Source organism: Bidens hawaiensis, unplaced genomic scaffold (assembly GCF_021521415.1).
Source record: "Bidens hawaiensis isolate Kalapana, Puna unplaced genomic scaffold, B.hawaiensis_p1.1 tig00032213_1, whole genome shotgun sequence".
NCBI lineage: Eukaryota > Viridiplantae > Streptophyta > Magnoliopsida > Asterales > Asteraceae > Bidens > Bidens hawaiensis.
In genome coordinates, this window is record NW_027495484.1 from 8,904 (window position 1) to 20,803 (window position 11,900).

Below are 11,900 nucleotides of genomic sequence, written 5' to 3' on the forward strand. Positions count from 1 at the left end.
TTAAAAAGTTGTATATTTTAATACTAAAATATAAAATAATGTTATATCTTAGCGGTTTCTTTTAGCGGTACGTATGTTTGGTAGGTAACATATTCCAGCTATAGAATGAGTGGATGCTAATAGATAAATTCTCACACATGTCATTTGGAAAGCAAGAATTCAACAGGAAATTTCCTGTCTTTTTCCTTCCTGCGTCTTCTTTCTTATTCTTGTAGCTTACCCGAATACTTCATTAATAATATCGTTACTAATTTTAAACTTATCTCCTGGCACTCGGGAGTAGCTTCACTTCATTCCCATTATATTCATTATTCACTTCATTTTATTTTATTATTTCAGTTGATTTCGTAAGATGGCATTTCTAGATTTGTTTGTTGTAGCACTGATTCCGGTTCTGAAGACGCTTCTGATTACCGCCATCGGCTTGCTACTAGCAGTACCGCGTGTTAATATCTTGGGCGATGCCGCTCGCCACCATCTCAACAACGTAAGTCATACGTATACAATATGAATTTAACCTTAAAATCAGTTAACTAACTAGCTAGTTACCTCTATTTGTGTTTCTTGAACAGGTTGTGTTCTATGTCTTCATTCCAGCACTTGTGGGCAGTAGCCTTGCTGATACTGTCACCGCCTCCTCCCTGATTTCTCTGTGAGTTCAACTGAATTGATAAGTTAGTTAAATATTGTAATTACAAAAGTCGCTAGGTGCTACCAGGTACTGTGAAGTTGCTAGTACTCAGCACCTAGGCGTGATTTTTGCTACCATGGGCTCATCAGTTAGTTTTATGATTAAATAATTACATAATTTATTGATAAACTGTAGATGGTTCATGCCGGTGAACATCCTTCTCACATTTATAATCGGATCAGGGCTTGGATGGGTGCTTGCTAAAATCACTAGAACCCCTGAACACTTGCACGGTCTTGTAATCGGTTCATGTGCGGCGGGTGCGCTCTCTCTTACCTCCATTTTCAACTAATTGATTCGTTTCCCGCACCTTTGATAGGGTATTCTTTAGAAGAGCTAAAGAAAGCTAGGGTGTGATATGGAGGAGAGAGGGGGTTGATGTTCTTGTGGAATAATGCCCAAGGACGAATGTTTTTGAGAGTTGTGGTTTTTTTGGGTCAGGATGTGACTTTGATACGGACTGATGTAGAACGATATTGTCACGTATCATGCAAAGCATTAAAGAAAAAAAAGATAAGTCAAAGAAAAATCACTCTTCCGGTGAAAATGAATATGTGGTGTATATTCAATTCTTCGGTATTAAATTGACAACTAAGAAATAAAAGGCAGTTATTAAGAAATTAAAACAACAAATAAATTGAATGAGTTAGTAACAACTCACGATTTTATTCTTAAACGAAAATTCAATAAATCTTCACTATTAATTTAAAATTTGTTGGGCTAAGTATAGTGGGGCTTGATCCAACTCCAAGTGATCTAATATATTTACGCCACGTAGGCGCGGACGTGGCACATGATCAAGCCCCAGGATCAAGTCCCAGAGGGTGTAGTGGTCCAGGTGATCCAGAGTTTGATTAAATTTATTTTTATATTTTTTTGTTATACACACAAATATAAATTAAAATATTTCATTAAAACATAAAAAAAAGAAAATAAAAAATACATAAAAATACTGTTTTTATTTTTTTGTCGTCAATTCCTTCCGAATACGATCTTTTTCTTCCTCCATTATCGCTTGGTCGGATGGCGGTAGGTGGCTAAAGTCTTTGGCTAGAAAAGCCAAACTCTTGAAACGGTTTTTTTATGTCGAGCTTCACCAATCGAGAGGAGGTCACTTGACAATTCCTTAATTTCCTTTTTGTAGTCGTCATCAGCAACCGTTTTTTTTCCCACGATCCCTACCCGGAGGGTGGCTAGAGCTTTGGTCTTTCAAATGACCTTCGGACAAGTTTAGATCGAAGTCAATTTGATTCTTCGACCCGCTCGAAGAGACGTATGTGCCGGACGCACTAGTTTTTATACGTTTTACCCCTTCGGCAAAGTCCTCCGCACATAGTCGCATCCATTTCGAGCACTTCCTTAACTCCCACAAGTAGCTCTCTTCGTTATTTTTATAAAATGATGTTATTTATAATGGAAGTAGTAGGGTTTGTAATTAAAAAAAACTTTTTTAAAAAAAAGTTTTGCCCTCCAACGGCTCTTTGAGCCTTTCACACTCTCAACAGCTCTATCCACTCACGCGGTCCGCTCCACGGCGGCCGTCCGCCCCCGTCCACGTCTAGGGGGTAGTGGTGTGCGTGGCGGCCACGTCGTCCGCGCCCAGCCGGCCACACCCCACTACCCTCACCCTTATCGTTTTTCCTCACAAATATATCACACTCCCACCAACCCGTATATGGTTTCATTAATCGGGTCAAGGGCAAATGATAGTTAGCTAGGAGACTGACCCCTTTGTTTTCTATTTTCTTTTTCTTTTTTATGCGTGAGATAGTGTAAATTTATCCGTTTTCGTCCGAAATTAATACACAATGTAAGTTTACCAATTTTCATCTGAAAATTTGAGCCCGCGCTCTCCGTTTATGGAAATTTTTATACGTATTTTCGTCCGCCCCTTAATGTTTTTGTCCAAGCTTCGCCATTGAATCGGTTTATTTGTCCCTAGTTATTAATGATTGTTGTTCTTGCAGGAAACCTTGGAAACCTGCTTCTGATCATTGTTCCTGCAGTTTGTGAAGAGAGTAACAGCCCATTTGGAGACAAATTAACTTGCTCAGCTAATGGGGAAGGTTTAGTTTCACTATCTTTGGCGGTAAATGTCTTAAAACAAATTTGTACTCACTTTAATTCCGTGTTCAATCTGTTCTGAATTTGGTGCAAATAAGTAACTTTCATGAGGTTTCGGCTTTCAGCTTGGTGCGGTTTATATTTGGACGTATGTTTACAACATCATACGGACATATGGGAACTTGAGTGGCAAAGACATCGCAAAAACATCGACTATTAGCATTGATTGTTCGGGTAAAACTTTGGATATGTTCTCCGAGAATTATACTGAAGCGTTGCTACATTCTCGACGCTCAAGTTTTGAAGATTGTGAAGCTCCTGATGATGAATGTTCCGAAGTGGAGGAACATAATATAGTACCTGAAGATGACGAAGAGAAAAAGGTATTAACTTCTTTTTTTAATTGAAAACATCAAGATTTTATGTTCTAATATAATATTAGTCGTGACTAAAACAATGAATTTAAGCAGGTGACTGTGTTTACGAAGATTAAAGCATATTTAGAGGCCTTTTCTGATAAGATCAACCTTAAAATGTGGTTAACACCTACTACCATTGCCACGGTATGATGTTGTAATTTTTTCTCTAGATGCAGGATTTGTTTTCATATACCGACTTTTTGCAATCAGATCGTTGGGCTTCTGATAGGAGTGATCTCTCCGATTAGAAAGCTAATGGTCGGTGACAACGCTCCTCTTCGTGTCATCGATAGTTCCGCAAGTCTCCTTGGGTATGCACATCACTTATCTTTTTCAGATTTAGTGTTATGTCAAGAACAAAAGAATCACATAATACACTTGTGCTTAATGTTTTGTTGATTTAATGTGAGAGGGAAAATAAGCTTTTTATAGAACAACTAACTTACACAATATAAATCTAATCTACACCAATGTTCATGACGAGACTACAACCCTTGACCACTCGGGAGTGAGTGGGAATGTCATATACTTAAAGCAATGTACACGTGTATAATATTGTTATCACAGTTCTTGATATAACATTGGATCTAAATAGGACACTCCTTTACATCGTTAGGTACAATTTTAACAACAATTTGAGGTTTTTGTTTATTTTATTTTTCTGGTATTTGATCAAATCAACAGTGAGGCAACAGTTCCAGCCATGACATTGATAGTGGGGGCTAATCTTTATAGGGGTATGTTTACTCATGGTGCCATTTTCTTTTGTTTCCTAACCCCTAGGAAATGTACACTCTTAGTCAGTTTCATTTACAATTAGGTATGAAGAAATCCAGCGTAGGTGTGTGGCTGATGACACGAATTCTTGTGGTTCGTTATGTTGCTTTGCCAATCGTGGGCATTGGTATCGTGAAAGCCGCACGCCATCTTGGATTCGTGGATTTGATTCATTGTACATGTTTGTTCTTTTGATCCAATACTCTCTACCACCCGCGATGGCTATTGGTATGAATATATTTATACATCTTCGTGACAAGAAAAGCAATCACATTTTAGAAAATGAAAAATTTCACGCGATAGTAATCAAATTTCTCAAGCGTAGTACTCGAATATCGTTTTTCTCCTATAATCACTCAACTTTTATCAAAAGTTTCAATTTTATAATAATTTCAAGAAATAAAAACTAGCTAGGTTAAATGGTACATATAGTACATTAGTTACTATCAAGTGATTTTAATTTAACGTAATTATTAAACTTGATTATTATTAAGTGATATTTTCTTCTTCACTATTACTCCTACTTCAACTTAATTAGAAAAAACAATAAATAGTAAACATTTTTTTTTGAACGGTAACTTTCATTAAAAAGGCACAACTAGCAAGTTGCTAGAGGCTAAACCAAGAAAGTACAACTTAAAAAGAAAAATTACGCCAATCATTCCAAGACAAAGATTTGAAAGACGATCTATTTTTTATCCAAAGAAATGCCAAGGACTTGATGTTCTCTATTACTTTTAAGAGGTTAAACGAGCTCCTTGAAAAAATGACATCGTTCCTCGCCTTCCAAATACACCAACAAGCCGTAACAATGATGCCTAGGAGAACCTTTTTCTTTTTGTAACACAACAGGGTCGTGATGTGAAGATTGAGAAGGTCCCTAATAGAGTGAGCATAGATTGGAGGTGTCTGACACCAAGAGCTAATAGCATTCCAAACTGTCATTGCCAGGGGGCACGAAGTAAAAAGATGGCAGGAGGTCTCAACACCTTCACCACACCACTAGATTGCTAATTAATTTCTAAAAGGAAAAAAATCCATAAAACTGAAGCACACTGTTAAATTTCAATAGTTTGAATGACTTTAGTCATGAAACAATTAGGAAATTTAGTTAGTACTAGTGTGTAAATTTCTTCAAAAAATGAAGAAATAATCCATAGCTAACAATGGGCAGTAAGATTATGAAGGGGTCAGACACATTGGATGTTATATCAAAATGTGCTTGGGTCATAACTTCTAACTAGTCGGGTTGGGTTGAACCTATTAAAAAAATATAGATCTTTAGTAAATGATTAATGTGTCAAATATGATTACTAACGCGGCAATATTAATGTTTTGATAAAACTGGCAGGTACAATTATAGGTGATCAAATCGGGTTGGTCAAAGGAACCGGAACCGGTTCAGAACCGGTTCCATTAGTCAACATCACTGTTTAAACCGGTTCCATGTTCGAACCGGTTAGGGAACCGAACCGGTTCCCCAACCCTCGGACCCGGAACCGGTGGAACCGGTTCTGACCGGTTCCTAAACCGGTTCTTACACTGTAACCGGTTCCAACCGGTTACAGTGTAAAAAATAAATTTTTTTTTCGTTTTTCGTTTCCGCTGCTCGTATTTGTATAACATGTTAAATAAAAAAAACAATTAACATAAAATTCATTTTATTTACTTTAAGAAGTTCAAAAAAAAAAGGTTACATGTTTTAAAATATTCAAAAACAAACTAACAAAACATTAAACTTATAAATATAAAGTTGTGACATATTATTTCTATAAAAGCCTTCTTGTTCGTCGTAATTATTGAGTGGCGACTTATTCATCAGAATTACTTGTAGAAACGCCTTCTTGTTCGTCGTGCACTCGAACATCAAGTGGTGTTTCGTCTTCCAGAGTGGTTACGTGTTGAACACGATCGATTGAGTCCAAGTGATCCTTCAAGCAAATGCACATCTCCACCGACTCCGAATTCAGTCTTGTTCTTCTCACCGATATTACCCTGTCACTAAGAGAAAAAGCAGATTCCGAAGCTACCGTAGAAGCTTGGGCGGTTAGTAAATCACGGGCCATGGTGGCAAGAATCGGAAACTCGGTTTCCTTTACCTTCCACCAAGCCAAAACATCAAAAGTGCCATATTCCTCTTCGGATAAACCGGTAGAGAAATCATATGCACTATACCTTCCTAGTTCGCTTGAAGGGGTGTTACCCCTTTGTTTTTTAGCCGTTACGTTGCGAACGGTGTTCATAAGGCTAATCATGGGGTCTCGTACTCTAGGAGCACTTGAACTTGATGAAGACCCCCCCAGCGTAGGCATGTGTATGTTTGACCCATATTTATTTATATAAAAGTCATACATAAATTTAAAATTCAAGTTAAAATCATTTTGTGCCTCTGTTGAAAAGTTTGGGTCAACTTCATGCATATCTAAGGCTGAAAAAATTTCGTCTATCACACATTCAACCCCCGTAACATTTAACATTGGGTTTAAAGCGGCGGCGCAAGTAAAAATCGGTGGCAATTCAAGAAAGTATTTTTTTAATTTAAACTTCATTGGTAATATGATGTTTGAAAACATTGGACTTTTATTTTCAAATTCTTTAAGATTGTTAACGATTAAAAATAACTCCGAAAGAACCAAGGGACTTGTCGGATAATACGTTCCCGATAGTTTCGTAGTTGATGTTTTAAAAACTTCAAGAAAAGTCGATAAGTCATTGATAATTTCCCATTTCTCATTTGAAAAGGGGATTGCCAAATCATTCTCGGCAAGACTAGAATGAAACATTTGTAAAGTGTCTCTTTGTTTCAAAGCACTTTGAAACATTATGCAAGTGGAATTCCATCGATGAGGTACATCCCAATTAGCTCCCAAAGCTTTTCTTCCCGTATCTTTACAAAATTTTCTATAATCCATTTGTCTTTTTTTACTTTTCTTAAAAACTTCATGTAGCATTACTCTAAAATCGTTTATAACCGATGTAACCTCATCCGAAGCAAGTCCGTCTTGCACGATTAAATTAATGATATGTGCAACACACCTTGAGTGAAAAAATACACCATTGCAAATCGGCGTATATTTTAATTTTAATTTATCAACCGCCGATGTATTATTCGACGCGTTATCAAATGCAATTGAAAATATTTTATTTTCTAGTTTATAAGTTTTTATAACATAATCTAAAATTTCAAACAAATTATCTCCCGTATGTGGATACTCAAAGAGTTCGAAAGCAATGGTGCGTTTCATCATTTCCCACGATGACGGGTCTACCCAATGAGCGGTGACACAAAGATAAGATTCGGGTAGACCATGTGGAGCCGACCAAACATCAGTAGTTAAGTTTATTCCCGTATTTATATTTTCAAAATATGCAATTAGTACCTCTTTGGCCTTCTTCCACAATTTTAAACAATAACGTCTAAGAGTATGACGACTTACGTGAGTGTATTGTGGTTGAAGCGTATCTCGAATCATGGCGGTTAAGCGAGGGTTGTCGAAGTGGCTAAACGGCAAAGCTTCTTGAATCACAAACTTCGCCATACGATCTTGAACTCGATCAATTTGGTATGTAAATATTCCGCCTTCACTATCCATTTGCGTTTGTTGCGACTCGACGTTCTGTTTCAACGCCCTGCAATACGGTCTTTCGATGTGTTTCTTCAAATTTGAATTCGAAAGTGGGTTTAAATAAATCCCACAAAACTTGCACCGAGCCTTCAATGAATGGTCACTCAATTCAACCAAATCCCAATTGCACCAAATCTCTTGATTACGATTATGAGGTACAATACGAACGAAACTTGGTCCGGCGGTGGAACCTTGACCAACCGATGATTGTGAGGCAGCCATAACAACAAATATGAATATAGAAGAAGAGAAAACAAGAGATTAGAGAACTCAGAACGTTGTAATAGCGTTTTTTTGTATTTTTTTGCGTTCGGGTTTGCGTTTTGAGTGTTGTGATGAACCCATTACACCAAATACCTATTTATACTAGTAGTGGGGTGTTTGGGGAGCCAAAAAACGGCCATTTTTGACCCCAACGGTCAAAAAACGGCCATAAAACCGTTTCCCAACGGCTAGAACCACTCCAACGGCTATAACCGGTTCCGAACCGGTTCCGGTCGAACCGGTTCCAGAACCGGTTCCGGTTCGGTTCCGGTTCCTACCCGGTCCACCTCCAAACATGTCAAACCGGTTCCGGATCGTCGGGTTGAAACGGAACCGAACCGGTTCCTACGAAAAACGGGTAGGAACCGGTTCGGTTCCGGTTCGGTTCCGTCGAACCGGTTCCAGGAACCGGTTTTGTTGTCCACCTCTAGGTACAATAACGCAATTGTTTGAGGTGGGTGAAAGTGAGTGTTCTGTGATTATGCTATGGACTTATGGCGTGGCTGCAATAGCTCTCACGCTGTGGTCCACCCTTTTCATGTGGATTGTTTCTTGATGGAAGGAAGTCACAAAGAGAAAGAATCTATTAAGTTTATTTACTATTATTTGTTTGCATATTTGTGTATCTTGTAAAACAATAAAGCTCTATGACTTATGATTATTATCTAGTCTCAAATCATGAAAGAGAATTGTGCACGGGGTGATTATTGTTGTTGTCTTGTGTATTTGGAAAGCGAGAAATGATAGTATTTTTAATGGCAAAAAGGCTAATATAGGGGTAATTGTGGCGCGCGTTAAATCTCTATCATTTTTATGGCTAAAGTCTAGATCTAGATTTAATAAGATTGTATGGAAAGATTGGTGTAAGTCTTCTTCTAGATTTGTTGTAAGGGTGTTTTTTTGCCTTCGGTCCTTTTTTTTGAGAACCGGTTTAGTACGGTGAATGAAAGTTTAATTTCAAAAAAAAAAAAAAAGTCATGATGCTTAGCCTTTTGTCAGTCATGAAAAAAATGATGGAACCAACACTCGTTGGATCAACACAACTTATCTTTTTAAAACTCACCTTTCTCTTGAAACCTTATTTAAAAATAAAATTCCGATTAATTCTCATACGGGATTAGCCGACTTGTAGTTCCGGTTTCATTACAGAGAAATAAATGGTGTTATTTAAGGAATATGAAACATGAACAAAATCATAGTGGTACTTTTTTTTTCTCAAAAGTTGTGATGGTATAAATAACCACACACTTTAACCAAATTAGATGAAGAAAATAAAGTATTTACTAGGAGTGGGTTTTTAATCCACTCATCCCAAACATATCACCTTTACAATTTATATTATTGTAAATTAAATAAAGAATATTGAACAATATTCTCAAAAATGTGTCTCCACTTCTAACTCTGTTTAGCTAAAAACGATATTGTTTCTGATCAAATGCTAAAGGCTCCACCAAGTTGTAAGGCGAACCATTTCAATTAACACTTTTTTGTTTCAAACTAATATCGTCCAGTAACATCATCAAAGTCTTCGGATTCGTCGGAACTAGACCTGTTCACGAGCCGAGCTGAGCCCGAGCCAAGGCCAGCTCGAGCTCGAGCTCGAAGTTCAATCGAGCTGGAAATATGAGCTCAGGCTCGACTCGGTTTTAACTCGAGCCAGCTCGGATCTACTCGAACATAAAAATAATAATAATAAAAATATGTTGATTTAAATCTGGCAACATCATCTTCTATGCAATCAGCCTCTGTAGGGACCTACAATAACAACGCCATCTTTACAAATCATTCAAAATCATTTATCAATAACAACAAAGTAATGAAAATTAAGGTGTTGCAACTGTGACATGAGAAACCTACAATAACGAGATGGCTGACGACGAGACATAAAGATGCTTAACCTTAATGCAGTCACCTTCAAATTCGCCTTTTTGCCCTATGCCGACAATTTTCTACCGTTCGCCAACGGCCTTCTACGGGTATGCTTTCGCCGAAGTCCTGCTCTTCGCCGGCAGCCGTTAACTAGGTTAATAGATGTCGGTCCCGAATATATCGCTCAATCACTCAGTATCTCACTGTCGTAACCCACACGTTAAGTGTTGACAAGAAGGTTAACGACTTGCTATTTTAGGTAAGAACAATAGAGTATTAATGGCGGAAACACTAACACCCTAAATGTTGCTTAATAGGCACAAAAGTAACAAACACACACTGTAACTCAAAAGACTTCCATTAGTATTAAGTCAGATACAATGAAAATCAATTAGGATTTCATAATGGAATGTTTGGATTTTATGGCAGATTTCCGTGCAGAAATAAGTCAGCCGTCAAAATCTGAATTAGTGTAAGGTTTAGGTGTGTCATAGGCGTGCCCTAAAATTTTCCTTTTATAGGCATGCCCTGACACCTGACATTCCTTTTAGAAACCCTAAAGATAGTGACATTACATATTCAAACGAAACACAAAAGATTCTAAGTGTAAACAGGTCTTCGAGTAAGCTTTTCAGCTTTTGTCTTCTTCGAGCAGACCTGGTAACCATAAAGTGTGTTGGTAAACAGTTCTCCGGGCAAACTTTACTTAGGATATTTTCCTTAGAAAATATTCATCTAGAAGACTTCAATCCTCTTGACCATATCAAACTTTGCTCGATATAGTCCTACGAGCAAACTTGTTCTTCAGAGATCTCTTCAACCATTTGTTATTTTTAACTTATTGAACAAACCTAAGTGTGCTGGTAACACTGTAGCTTGTCCTTAGTTGAACCTTGCTCGGCAGAAGTACTTAGATAAATTCTTGATCAACTTATTTCAAGCTTGCCGGGACCACTGTTTATTATATAAACCAGATATTCCAAAATACTTGGTTTCTTCAGCTTGGTTTAGTCAAGAGTTTGCTCGGAAACAAACCTTGCTTGACTTGAAGAACAACCTTGCTAGACAAAGTGAAGTATGCTCGAACTTACACTTAAGAAGACTTCAAGAAGATAACGTTGCCCGGAAGGAAAAATACCTTGCTAGATTAACTAAAAGCTTGCCAGGAGACCTAAGTGTATTCGGTTTTCATACTTATTCATTTTCAGAGATGTTGAGAAGATTACAATCTGCTTTATATCTTTTCTTGTATTTTCTTTGACCCAACAATAATTAATAGAATAATTGGTTATTTGTTTAATTGTTTTACACTTTTACGTTTTAGTTTATGATGGATAATGAGTTTATTTGTTTAGTTTTTATAGAGTATGTTTTGATAAATTTATTTTATAATTTTAATATTTTATGTTTTTAGAGTTGTGTTGTCAAGTTCTAAATTTGTATATTTGATTAAATGATGGGATATTGGTTTTTAATACTCCCAACTTTCACTCATTGGTAGATAACACTCCTAACTTTCGATTTGTCACCCACCACTCCCAACTTTCATCCTATTTTCCTGTATCACTCCCCGTCTAAATGAACACTAACCTCGTTAATGTTGTGGACTAAAAATGTCATTCAAATTAGTTGAGGGGGTAAAACATAAATTTTATTTTTAATACACAACCTCCATTTCCGGTGACCTCGTTTTTCCGGCGACCTCATTTTTTCCGGAGAATTTGAGTTTTCCGGCTATCTCATCTTTCAGAACACCATATCCATCATTTCACCGAGCTTCACATATGAATTTGAGTTTTCCGGCGAGTTGCAGGTTTCCGGCGAACACCATATCCATCATTTCACCGCCCACCGCCCCAAAACTGCAACCCCCGCCCCCCGCCACTACCAGTGTCTCACCCAGCCACCTTCCGAGATCGCCTGTGTGCCGGAAAATCGAGTTGCAGGTTTCCGGCGAGCACCATCTTCATCATATCATATGTGAAGCTCGGTGAAATGATGAATATGGTGTTCTGAAAGACGAGATAGTCGGAAAACTCAAATTCGCCGGAAAAAAAGAGGTCGCCGGAAAAACGAGGTCACCGGAAATGGAGGTTGTGTGTTAAAAATAAAATTTCTGTTTTACCCCCTCAACTAATTTGAATGACATTTTTAATCCAAAACATTAACGAGGTTAGTGTTCATTTAGAC

The 11,900-nt window shown here is 37.5% G+C and overlaps 1 pseudogene across 1 annotated transcript; it reads left to right on the forward strand.

Moving 5' to 3' along the window:
• The first annotated feature begins 264 nt into the window (after positions 1-264).
• LOC143583266 (protein PIN-LIKES 3-like) lies at positions 265-8,506 on the forward strand (annotated as a pseudogene). Its single transcript, XR_013144136.1, has 10 exons — positions 265-487; positions 573-652; positions 827-951; positions 2,659-2,780; positions 2,881-3,138; positions 3,226-3,318; positions 3,385-3,485; positions 3,859-3,911; positions 3,995-4,179; positions 8,273-8,506. The product of XR_013144136.1 is annotated as a protein PIN-LIKES 3-like (transcript).
• Positions 8,507-11,900: the final 3,394 nt, after the last annotated feature.